The 13,829-nt window shown below is 36.5% G+C and overlaps 1 pseudogene; it reads right to left on the bottom strand.

The window, feature by feature from the left end:
• Positions 1-2,120: 2,120 nt before the first annotated feature.
• On the bottom strand, positions 2,121-13,538 carry LOC141344443 (C-type mannose receptor 2-like; annotated as a pseudogene).
• Between the last annotated feature and the right edge of the window lie 291 nt (positions 13,539-13,829).

Here is a 13,829-nt window from a genome sequence, read left to right as displayed (position 1 = left end):
TGTTAGACCATAAGTATCATTTCTCCCATATATCAATAAGTGCAGAACAATCAGATTTAGCGATTTAGGTGCCCCAGGCAAAACATAGAAATGGAGCCCTATACATTTGCACACATTTACCTAGATTAACTTTGATGTTCCTTTTTGGTTGTGATGCTTGCTGCTGCACAATGGTGCTCTATAGGTGTGACCAGTGTTTCTGCAGTTTTTTATCTGCAATTACTTTAAAGGGGTCATCGGATGCAAAACTAACTTTTACATGTCGTTTGAACATTAATCAATGATAAAAATCCACCCAGTGGTATTTTTTAATCTTTAAAAGTATTATCCCCTTTTTGAAATCAAGTCATTCATAGCCTCTTGTTGTTGTGACGACACACAGTTGATTGACATGAGTGTCTTACCTTAGACCCGCCCTCATTGAGCTGAAACATTATGAATATGATCGCCATTGTGTCGACTCAGGTGCAGACAAGAATGTCTCCGATTGAGCGATTGAGGTGTTCTGTTGTTGGATGTAATAATGAACACAGCAGTCCTCATTTACTCCTGATATCTGAGACACTGATGACGCAGAGGAAAATGTTACTTTCGTTTTTAAAAGGAAAGCGCTGATCCCGATATACATATGCATCTATCTTCATGTGAATCATTTGTGATGCAGCGTCACCCACAGCAGAAGTGAGTATAGTGAGTTTTTATGCATCTTTGTGAATAGCCTTTCTTAATAATGTGCTTGTTGGCAAGTTTCGCGGCTAAAGTAAACATTACGTCTCATAATCCCACAGCAGAGAGGGGAGGGGCAAGCAGAGCTCATTTGCATTTAAAGGGACCATGCAATAAAATGAGTCGAGTTTTTGCAGAGCTGATTTTGACAAGGCAAAAGGGTGTTTTTTTTACACTACTATTGAGAATTTTTTAACCAAAGTATATAATAGACTTTTCATTAAGACCCTAAAGAATCATATGAACTTGTGGAAAATGAGCACCCGATGACCCCTTTAATATTGTTTCAAATTACAGAGGACACAAATATTTCCATGATAGAAAAACGTATTTGTTGAAAAAGAAGAAAATAGTAAATCTAAGTGTAAATATTAAAGGGCTGTTCCTGTACAAAATTCATAGGTTGATTTGAGACATTCAAGACCGAACCTTCATCCCTGGTTTTACAATGCAAACCTAATTTTGCTCAAATAATTCTGGGTATACGCAAAAAACATAATATTTATGTCATCGTATTAATAATCACTCATCAGTGTGGCAAAAATGGTATTTTGTTTGACACTACCTTACACAGTTAGGGACAAGTTATAGATTTTATTTTTTTAGCAGATAAATGTGGAAAGTGTATCTGTGTGTGTGTCTAGTGCCTTGCGGAATATTAAATTTTTAATTGAACGTCCTTTAGATATGCTACAGCCACCTGTTACATATGTTACAGATATGTTGGTGACAACTCAAACAGAAGCCCTTCTCCATCGATTGCACAGTTGATTGGGAGGACAGCTCTAGGAAGAATGCTGGTTGTTCCAAACTTCTTCCATTAAGGATAATGGAGGCTACATGCTTCTGTGCACCTTCATTGCAGAAGACTTTTTCCTGAACTCTTCCCCAGATCTGTGCTTTGACACAATCCCATCTCTGAGCTCTACAGGCAGTTATTTTGACCTCAAGGCTTGATTAAAATAGGACAAAGATGCAGTCGATTGCAGCTGAATTTCCTTTACATTTATTATATCAATTATATCATTACATTTTACATATTAAATATGTCATAACATATTTCTCTAAATCTTCTCTGTATATACTAGAACCGAAGTCCAGGCTAGACTCATTAATGTTGTAAATGTTGTACTACTACTATTTTCCACTTCCTTAAAGTAAATGTTTAAAACAAATCACAGTGTATTTAATCTACAGGAAAATTTTAAGGAATAAAAGGAAATTACAGTAAATGCTGTTGTCTGTTGGAAACAATAGAATTTTGTAAGAATGCAGGTTTTTTTTTTTTTACCTAAAGTTAGGCTAGATTCATTACCGTTGTTAATATTATGCTGTACTACTACTATTTTCAAAGCAATATTGTAACATTACTTGATATATTTTTAAAACTGTGTTTAGGGTATGGAATCACACTCGCGAATCACACTATTTACACTTTCCATACTTTTCTCCTGATGAAACACCTCTCCATCTTCCCCCTTTCTCCAGCTTATTGTGCTGTTACTCTCCAACATCATGTCCTTTAGCTTTTCATTTATCTGGAAGACAGGCAAGAAATAATCAAATAAAACCTGACAAATCATGTCACATATACAGACTTAATATCATCTTTAGCCCTAAATAACGCAGCAATAATAATGATGATAATATAAGTAGTGTTTAAAAAAAATAATGCATCCTTCTTCAACTGTTTCTTCAAGTGCATACTTGGCACATATTGTGAATTTGACACTAAAAACTGTTTCAGGGAGATACAAACCTCATTCTGAATGGATGTCTGTACTGTAGGGTCATTCAACATGCATTCTCCATTACAGGTCACTTTCAGTCTCACAATCTGTTTTCTCTTGTCCTCTAGAGATAACACATGAAGTCACGCTCAGTTTAGAAGATACATCAGTGAAGGAAAACTAAAGGATATTTCGGTTGTGTGTACGGTCTGTTGTAAGAAAGATCTACAAATCGTTTGAATCATTTAATTCTGTTAACTGGGGAAACTCACCTCCATAGCAGATAAAAGGCTGTAGTAGAGCACAGCTCTGTTGAGACCATTTCCCAGAATCGGTTGCTGACATGCCAACACAGGCATCAGCAGTCATGGATGGTTCATCTGCTGCCCAGTGTCTGAATCTCAGATCCCACTGATCAGACCATTCCCAAGAGTCCGCAAACATACCAAACCAGAGGTACCATCCAGCTACAAGGCTTGCAACCTGGGCATTTTCCTGCGAATTTTGTATGAAGGCCAGGTCTGTGTGAAACTGTCTGCAATAGCTTCGAGCCTCAGCCCAAGTTATTACATTCCATACCAAGGTGTATCCAGAATTTCCTATAGAGAGATGCATGAAAGTATCAGTTCTCAGCTTTTCTTTCATCAGGTAAATGGCAAAGTAAAAGAGCAGGGAACGCACCATAGCACACAAAATTTCGACCATAATAACAAGGCATATTATACCAAATTCCATCCATCATAGCTAAACAATCTCCATCCAGAATTGGATGATATAAACCCCAGTTATAGTACTGAGTTGTGTTTTCTCCATTAGACCAAATCCAGTGTTTCACTGTCCCCTTCTTCAGTCCAATCCACACTGATCCAATATATCCAGCGTCCACCTTATTTACCAGCCTGTTCACATCATCCATGTTGTCTACAGTAGCCAGATCAGTGTACCTCCATCTGCAGTAACTCTGAGCCTCTGACCACGACATTGGTGTACTTATATACTGGTACGGACGAGAAAGACCAGAACTGTTCCAGAACAGCCCTGTTAAAATCAACATGTTAAACCATTTATATGTATTTGGTGAACACATCATCATAAATACAGATTACGAAAGACCACACCAACCTGACAGCAGAAGCAGCACAAACAGACTCCCGTCCATGATGCTCACACAGATCCACTCTGTTGTTTTCTAAGAGATGATCAAACACATAATCTATTTTGTGTATTACAGTTTTGTAAGTTGAGTGTAGGCTATATACAGTATAGGTTAGTAGGCCTGATTTTAGCCTTAATTCCTGTAGCCTTGGCAGTAGCTACGTAAATGGGTTTGATAAGATCTATCTATCTGTCTGTCTGTCTGTCTGTCTGTCTGTCTGTCCAATACTTCCACCTGTCGGCCGGAACAGGTACTGCAGGGGAAAGCGGGGCACAACCTCACGCTTTTTGGCTTTCTAATTTTGTGTAAATCCACTTGGGGTTCAGAGTATTTATTTGTTTCACATTAATTACACACGTCTGGTACAAAAATGTGGCATTGTTTCATTAAGACAGTATATTTTATTCAATTTGTTTTTACCCCAGAGGAATGTAAGTGAAATGTGACAACATGCCCCACTTTTGTAACACCTTTTTTAATTAAAATATACAACGCAATATTTTTTTTATCAATAAAAGACCATTATTAACTTTGTCATACAAAATAATATCTTTGTCATACAACAATAATAACATTTTTAGTTTTTAATTAAAAAATAAACACATTTTGGAATTTGACTATATGCACAGCTATATAGGTCAAAGCAATGTGGGCAAATGAATGAATAAACACTCAGCAAAACGGTGCTGAACACTCAAGAATAATGCAAATTTATTGAAACAATAATTTCCGAACATTCAGGTTCTCCCTATTTTGTATAGTGCCATGAAGAGAATTAATATCTTCCAAAGATTTTCACATACAGCGAGCAATCTTTACAGTCTGAACTAAAAACGTGTTAAATTCATCGAAAAGTAAAAGTTAAATGCTGTAGGCTGATTTTGTGTTGATTTACATGAGTACAAGACAATGAGTACCTTTGATATGCAAATAGCTTATTCTAAAGTGTTATTTGCATATTGTATCACATAAACACCAGTAACAATAGGCTCATCTCGAAGGTATATTGACTCACTTTAGTAAAACATACAAAAAAAAAATGTTTATGTTTATGCATTAATCATCTTAAGTGTAGCCAAATATTTTATATTTCATGGTAGTAAATTACTGGGCACAATCAAAAACACTTTTATATTAATTCAGTGTAAATCACTATCAAATAATGTTGCTATGACTCCACTAAAAGGAAACACTGACTTGCAGAAATGTATTGTTTTATTTTTATTTATTATTATTATTGTTGTTGTTGTTGTTTAAATAATTATGCAATTTTCTAACAACAACCACACAACCCTCACTTAATGCTAAACATTTTAATTTTAAATAGTAAACATGTAAACATGGCAAACAAATGTGTTTTATTCTTTCTTAATAACATAAAATAAAAACAACAACCAACCTTTAAACTAAAGTACTGTTAAAACCATTAGGCACATATGAAAAACAAATGCTGTCAAGTAAGCATGTCAAGTAAATAAAAGCAATATTATTTGCAACTACCATTTGTCTTCAAAACAGCTTTTTTCAGCACTTACGCAAAAAGCAAGAAAAAACTATAATTTAGATTCCTCTATATATGTTATTTAACATAAACAAATCAAAATATGGCTAGATGCGGTATTTTAATTTCTTACCTGAAAAACAGTTTCTTGTCCTTTAAGAACTTTATGCTTTTACATTGAGATGTTCAGCTTCGACTGTTACTTGAGGAGGGTGGTGGACACATAAAATAGTGATTTCACCCCTGTAGCTCATTTCTTATTGGTTAAGCTAATGATATTATAAATTCCCTATAAGTGGGCGGTTCCTTGCCAGAACAGAAACTGCTTCAGTGTGGACCAGTTCTTAGTCTCATAGCCTCACAAATTAGTAATAGACATTTAAAACCCACTATGAGATCTAGAAGCGAATGGTACAGTAAAAGTGCTCAAATTATATATATATATATATATATATATATATATATATATATATATATTACTGTAAAAAGATAAAATCCTGCACACTATCAATACTTGCTAAATATAAACAGTTATTGTCAGTATATTCGGTCCACTGGGTTTGTGTTGATTGAGCATATTTTACTGTACTAATCACTTTAAAATGCCTTTTAATGACCTTAAAATGCATTTTAATTGTCAGAATCAGATAAAAAGCTTTATTGCCATGTGTGTCTACACACACAAGGAATTCATCTTGGTGACAGGAGCTTCCAGTGGAGAAAATACAGACCTGGTGCAGACATACATATAATTTAAGGTAATAGAATGAAAGATAACACTAATAATAAAGAGAACAGACAATAAATGTAAACAATAATGGCTATGTGGTAATAAACATATAGATAAAATAGAATTATGAATGTGCAAATGTTTTGAGAAGTTATGTACAAAATATAGAGAAAATAGACAGAACTGCTAATGTGCAAACATGCTATTTTACAGATGAAAAGTTTTGAGAATGTATGTACAAATGTACAGTCCTAAGATGTTATGTAATGTTCAAGTGGAAAATAGCCTGAGGGAAGAAGCTGTCCTTCCTGCTCAAGATTTATGTGTTGGAATTCAAGAACAGAAACAATGTTTTCGTGTTGAAGGCCAAGTTTAAAAACAGGTGTCAAGTAGGCTAATTCTTGCACATTTAAGATTTAAATTTAATGTGTGAGCTCACAAAAAGTTTTTTGTGCGCATGTAAAAGTCTTAAGTTTATTATTTTTGCAAATGTCCCTTGAGGGGTTTCGTACAACTTTGATATTCAAAGAGCTCATTTTCATTGAAGATTGTTTTGCATGTTGTCGCTGGACAGACAATATTGCCCTAAAAGGATCATGTGGAAGATATTTTGACACTGAATGAAAACACTCAACTAAACACTCAAATATATTTACAATATATTTGCATCGGTAAAAGCTGATTTCTTTCTATGCAATTTTGCAGGTTTATTAGAAGGTTTCTTAAGGGCGTTAACTATGGAGCTTATTTTTTGCCAAATCTGTTTGAATTTGAATTGTGTAAAATTGAATTATTGACAAGTGTCATTAACCAAAATTGAATATTATGTGACATTTAACATAGTTCTGAATTCATTTTTTTTATTTACTTGAATATTGAACATTTGAAATGTAACACAATTGAATTTTTTTTATTTCGTTCTGAATTCTTAGACTTCAAATATCCATTTTTTTTAAAAATACAGCTACAAATTTTTAAGATGAAGAAGAAATTCAGATTCAGTATTCAAAATTGTAAACGCAGAAATTCAGATTGTACAGAAAGTAGGTCAGAGGATATCCACAGGGAAGAGATAATCTATGAAAATTCAAACTAAGCATTAGCTCAGTGAAATGTTCTACTTGTTGTTAAAAATCTGCCCGGTGATAGGTTAAAGGAGATCAAATATTTTTTATCTCTGGCGGCGCCTGACGCGAAGAGACATGCAAGTGGCAGAATTTTGGGTGCAGGAGCACCGCTTGCCCGTTAACTGTGTTTTTTATATTTCATATTTGTATATTATTATTATTAAACTGTAGGCTAATACTATTATATTTTGCAAAAACTGTAAACGCCTGACAATTATGGCAATTAAGTTTTTATTGTATTAATGTATTTACACGGGTAAGTTACGATAAATTAGCATGTTGTGTTTTCACTGACAAATGAAACTATGTGAATTATTCATTCCTCAACCATAAAATGTAATAGTTTATTAATAAGCCAAAATTAAATATGTTGAATTCAACTTTTAATCTGCACTTCCAGTAAAAATTCCTGTAGGCCTAAATTATAACATAATCAAAGCTTTATTGGCATGTCAGTAAAATTATTCAGAACCTTAAGTCAAGAGATCAAATGAAGAGAAAATAAAACAAATAGGCTACATAACTAATATATATATATATATATATATATATATATATATATATATATATATATATATATATATATACACACACACACACACACACACACACACACACACACACACACACACACACACACACATGTTGGGTTTACATGTTTTATGGGGACATTCCATAGGCGTAATGGTTTTTATACTGTACAAACCGTACTTTCTATCGCCCTACACCTACCCTACACCTAAACCTAGCCCTCACAGGAGATTGTGCACACTTTTACTTCCTCAAAAAAACTCATTGTGTATGATTTATAAGCCTGTTTCCTCATGGGGACCTGAGAAATGTCCCCACAAGGTCAAAATCTACTGGTATTCCTATCCTTGTGGGGACATTTGGTCCCCACAACGTGATGAATACCAGGTACACACATACACACACACACACACACACACACACACACACACACACACACACACACACACACTGGTTTACATGTTTTATGGGGACATTCCATAGGCGTAATGGTTTTTATACTGTACAAACCATACTTTCTATGGCCCTACACCTACCCTACACCTAAACCTAGCCCTCACAGGAAATTGTGCACACTTTTACTTCATCAAAAAAACTCATTGTGCATGATTTATAAGCCTGTTTCCTCATGGGGACCTCAGAAATGTCCCCACAAGGTCAAAATTTACTGGTATTCCTATCCTTGTGGGGACATTTGGTCCCCATAACGTGATGAATACCAGGTACACACACACACGCACGCACGCACGCACGCACGCACGCACGCACGCACGCACACACACACACACACACACACACGTTGGGTTTACATGTTTTATGGGGACATTCCATAGGCGTAATGGTTTTTATACTGTACAAACCGTACTTTCTATCGCCCTACACCTACCCTACACCTAAACCTAGCCCTCACAGGAGATTGTGCACACTTTTACTTCCTCAAAAAAACTCATTGTGTATGATTTAGGAGGAAGGAAAGGAAAGGGGGTGAGTGAGGCCAAGTATGGTGACCCATACAAGGAATTTGTGCTCTGCATTTAACCCATCCAAGTGCACACACACACAGTAGTGAACACACACACACCGTGAACACACACCCGGAGCAGTGGGCAGCCATTGCTGCGGCGCCCGGGGAGCAGTTGGAGGATCGGTGCCTTGCTCAAGGGACTCACCTCAGTCGTGGTATTGAGGGTGGAGAGAGTGCTGTACATTCACTCCCCCCACCTACAATCCCTGCCGGACCTGAGACTCGAACCTGCAACCTTTGGGTTACAAGTCCGAATCTCTAACCATTAGGCCACGGCTGCCCCGTTATAAGCCTGTTTCCTCATGGGGACCTGAGAAATGTCCCCACAAGGTCAAAATCTACTGGTATTCCTATCCTTGTGGGGACATTTGGTCCCCACAACGTGATGAATACCAGGTACACACACACACACACACACACACATGTTTGTTTTTGTGAAATGTGGGGACATTCCATAGGCGTAATGGTTTTTATACTGTACAAACCGTACTTTCTATCACCCTACACCTACCCTACACCTAAACCTAGCCCTCACAGGAGATTGTGCATATCTTTACATTCTCAAAAAAACGTATTCTGTATGATTTATAAGCCTTTTGAAAAGTGGGGACATGGGCAATGTCCTCATAAGTCACCCTCTCCTTGTAATACCTATGTCATACCCATGTTATTACACACATTTGTGTCCTGATATGTCACAAAAACATGCCCACACACACACACACACACACACACACACACACACACACACACACACACACACACACACACACAGGTTTACATGTTTTATGGGGACATTCCATAGGCGTAATGGTTTTTATACTGTACAAACCATACTTTCTATGGCCCTACACCTACCCTACACCTAAACCTAGCCCTCACAGGAAATTGTGCACACTTTTACTTCATCAAAAAAACTCATTGTGCATGATTTATAAGCCTGTTTCCTCATGGGGACCTCAGAAATGTCCCCACAAGGTCAAAATTTACTGGTATTCCTATCCTTGTGGGGACATTTGGTCCCCACAACGTGATGAATACCAGTACACACACACACACACACAAATAGGGGAAAAGACGATTAGTCAATGGATTTACATGACTGTGGGAAGGATAAAAATGTTTTATCCATCTCCAAACCACACCTGTAATAAATATCCAATGTGAGGTAGACAAAACTCATTTATTTAAAACTTATATTCAAGTTATGAATAGCAGAAAAGTATGCTGTCTTACTGGCTGCGTGGAGGCGGCGCACGAGCAGTGCTCGTGCATCCAAAATCCAAACAGCATATAACACACACACTAAAGTTCTGTTATGTTTTGTTTATTTTAGTGAAATGCCCTGAGACCACACAAAACACTTCCACTACGAGAGAAAGTGTCAGCCACTCTAGTAGTGGTGTCTGGAGAAGTGGTGTCTGGAGAAGTATGCATAATTTATCCCCCTAGAAAAAATTACTTACTGGTTTAAGAAATTATCGTAAAAAACTGCTTCCTTTCATTTTTAAGGTATTGTTTTAGTTGTACTATACCGATTCAAATTAGTAATCAATAATTATTATTTTACCACTCTGCGTGCCTCCCCTGAATGCTCTTGTGTATGAACAGGCAGGGTCTGTAGAGGAATGGACTGTGTGGTCGCATCAAGTGCTAATGCACTGCTACTCACTTATGCGCATTTGAGTGAATTTAGAAGTGGGTATACACAAAGCCGACTGTTAAAGAAGTGGGTATATGCCGTATACCTATGTATACCCTGCTATCTTGAGGTCACGACATATTATGACATACCCACGAGTTAATATGTTGTGGCCATGACAAAACTAGCCTAAGTGAACAAAACATGTCCCCTCCTGGTCATAGTAAATGCTTCGTTCGGCTTTTCGGAGACCATCTACTCTTCCCTGTACATAACCTCTGACCTACTTTCTGTACAATTTCTGCGTTTTGAATTTTAAATTTTAAATCTGTCTTAGAATTCAGAACAAAAGTAGCCTGTTACATTACAGTACATAAAATTTAACTTACCACATAAACAGAGATGACTGATAGGGTGATGGTGAACAATTTGCAGATCCTGAGCACTACTGACAAACATCTAATCTTGTAAAATTTGTGCAAAGTACTGCTGCTCCATATACAGAGTATGTGTGATTGCAAATCTCGAAAGTGAAAGTAAAAAGCGAGCGTGAATCCAAAGGAATTTCAGAGCCCCGCATATTAATAGCGGCACCCCGATGACTGCACTTCATGTACAGAGTAATTAACCAACCATATAATTGCGAGAGAAAGCATTGAAATATATTTAGGGGTTCCGTAATACTGGTTAGTTCCTTTCCGAAAACATATTCAGATTAGGACACATCCCTAATCTGTACCATATTGAATTGCATAGCATCATAATATTTTCCCCCCATTGTATTGTATTGCATTGAATTGCATTGTGTTAAATCAAATCTAAATCGGATCGCACTGCATCGTAATAAGTGAAAACAGTTAATCGTATGGCATCGCATCAGTAGCTGCTTCATAAAAATGCTAAATTAGCAAAGTTATTGGGTGGAAGGCCACATTTCAGACCACAACTCTCATTTCTCCTGTTTATCAATAAACGCAGAACAACATATCAGTGATGGTTCTACCCACGGCCAGATTTTGTGATTTGGGGGCCCCAGGCAAAATATATGAATGGGGCCCTATACATTTGCACACATTTACCTAGATCAACTTTGAGGTATCTTTTTTTGTTGTGATGCTTGCTGCTGCACAGTGATGCCCCATAGGTGTTCCCAATGTTTTTACATTTTCATGTACATGTTATAATGCGCATCTCGTACATGAATAGCATTTTAGGAGGCCCTTGGCTTTTGGGGGCCCAAGGTGGGTACCTACCTTTGCTGAATGGTTAAGTCTGCGTCTGGTTCTACTTTGACTGGTAGATAATTACCATGATTAGAATAACTATGAGTACAACTCACAGTTGTGAATTATAATAGTGAACTATATGAGTTTTACACTTGTACTTGACAAGAATGCTGCACTGGTTTCTTCATCTAGTCAACGGTGCTCTTTGGATATTTGGAGGTAAATATCAAACTGAGAAGATGAAATACTTCAAGGCACTCGTACAGGAAAAAGCCTTTAACTGGGCAAAATCATTAGAAAAGTTAAAAGTGTAGATCTATGCGTTTCAGCTTTACAGCCATTATTCAGGATGTGTTGTACTTTTGTAAATGTCCAGACAATTGTAACTTACACTGTTACCGTAACGTTGCTCTCCTGACGAAACACCTCTTAAAAATTTGAAAGTAGGAAAAATATACACCTTAATATTGCAGCTGAATTTTTCTATACATTTATTAAGTAAATGATATCACATTTTACATATTAAATAAGTGTATACATATACACATACATATACATATACATATACATATATCTCAAAATCCTCTTTGCATATACTAGAACCTAAGTACTGTTTAAAACAAATCACAGTGAATTTAAACTACAGTAATAAAAGGAAAATCTAATTAAAGGAATAAAAGAAAATTAATTAAATTAAATTTGTTAGAAAGATATAATCTTGCAAGAACGCAAATATTTCTAGGCTAGATTCATGTTGTTAATATTGCATTGTACTACTACAGTTTTCCAGTTCAAAACAATATAGTAACATTACTTATATTTTTAAAACTGTGTTTAAAACAAATGCCTAATTGTTATTTTCATTCACCATACGGTTGTTCTCCTGATGAAACACCTCTCCATCGTCCCCCTTTCTCCAGCTTATTGTGCTGTCACTTTCCAACCTCATGTCCTTCAGCTTTTCATTTATCTGGAAGACCAACGAAAAAGAATCAAATAAAACCTGACAAATCATGTCACATATATAGACTTCAAAACATAAATAAATACATAAATAACAACAAAATGAGCAATAATAATAGTGACGATATGAGTGGTGCTTGTTAGGTTTAAGGAAATGTAATATATTCTTCTTCAGCTTCAGTTTCATCAATTGCATGGTTGGAAAATATTGGAATTTGACACTAAACACTGTTTAAGGCAAATACAAACCTCATTCAGAATGGCCGTCTGTAGCACAGGATCATTCAATTTGCATTCTCCATTACAGGTCACTTTCAGTCTCACAATCTGTTTTCTCTTGGCATTATCAACTTAGAAGATGTCAATGAAGGGAAAACATATTTCATCTGTTTATAATGTCTGTTGTAAGAGTGATCTACAAACCATTTGACTCATTTAATTATGTTAACTGGGAAAACTCACCTCCATAGCAGATAAAAGGCTGCTGTAGATCACAGCTCTGTTGAGACCATTTTCCAGAATCGGTTGCTGACATGCCAACACAGGCATCAGCAGTCATGGATGGTTGACCTGCTGCCCAGTGTCTGAAACTCAGATTCCACTTATCAGACCATTGCCAAGAGTCTGCAAACAGACCAATCCAGACGTATTGTCCAGGTAAAAAAAAGATTTATTATGTTATTTTCCTCAGAGTTGTGGATGGTTGCCAGGTCTGTGTGATACAGTCTGCAGTAGTTCTGAGCACCACTCCAAGTTTTTGCACTCTGTAACAAGGTGTATCCAGAATTTCCTATTGAGAGATGCAAAGAAAGTATACTGTTCTCAACTCTTCTTTCTCAAATGGCACAATAACAAATTTAAAAGAACTGGGATCTCACCATAGCACACAAAATTTAGAAAAAAGATACATGATGCATCATGCCAAAGACCAGAATTAGTACTTCCACAATCTCCATCTCCATTTGGCTGTCTTGAACCCCAGGGATAGTACTGAGAAGTTGTGTTTTCTCCATTAGACCAAACCCAATGTTTCTGTGTTCCCTTCTTCAGTCCAATCCACACTGATCCACTGTATCCAGCATCCACTGCATTTACCAGCCTGTTCACATCATCCATGCTGTCTACAGTAGCCAGATCAGTGAATCTCTCTCTGCAGTAACTCTGAGCCTCTGCCCACGACATTGCTGTATTTATATAGTGGTATGGACGAGAAAGACCAGAACTGATCCAGAAGATCCCTATTAAAATTAACATGTTAAACTATCTATATGTGAACACATTATCAAAAATACAGATTACAAATGAACACACCAACCTGACAGCAGAAGCAGCACAAACAGAGTCCTGTCCATGACTGATCACACAGATCCTCTCTGTATTATAAGAGACAGTTTTGTAAGTTGAGTGTGGTAAATTACATTAAAGATTACACAGCAAACATGTTACATGTAACAAGGCTAGTAACCTTTATTT

This window comes from Garra rufa, chromosome 10 (genome assembly GCF_049309525.1).
Source record: "Garra rufa chromosome 10, GarRuf1.0, whole genome shotgun sequence".
Lineage (NCBI taxonomy): Eukaryota > Metazoa > Chordata > Actinopteri > Cypriniformes > Cyprinidae > Garra > Garra rufa.
This window is presented reverse-complemented; position numbering and strand designations above follow the sequence as displayed.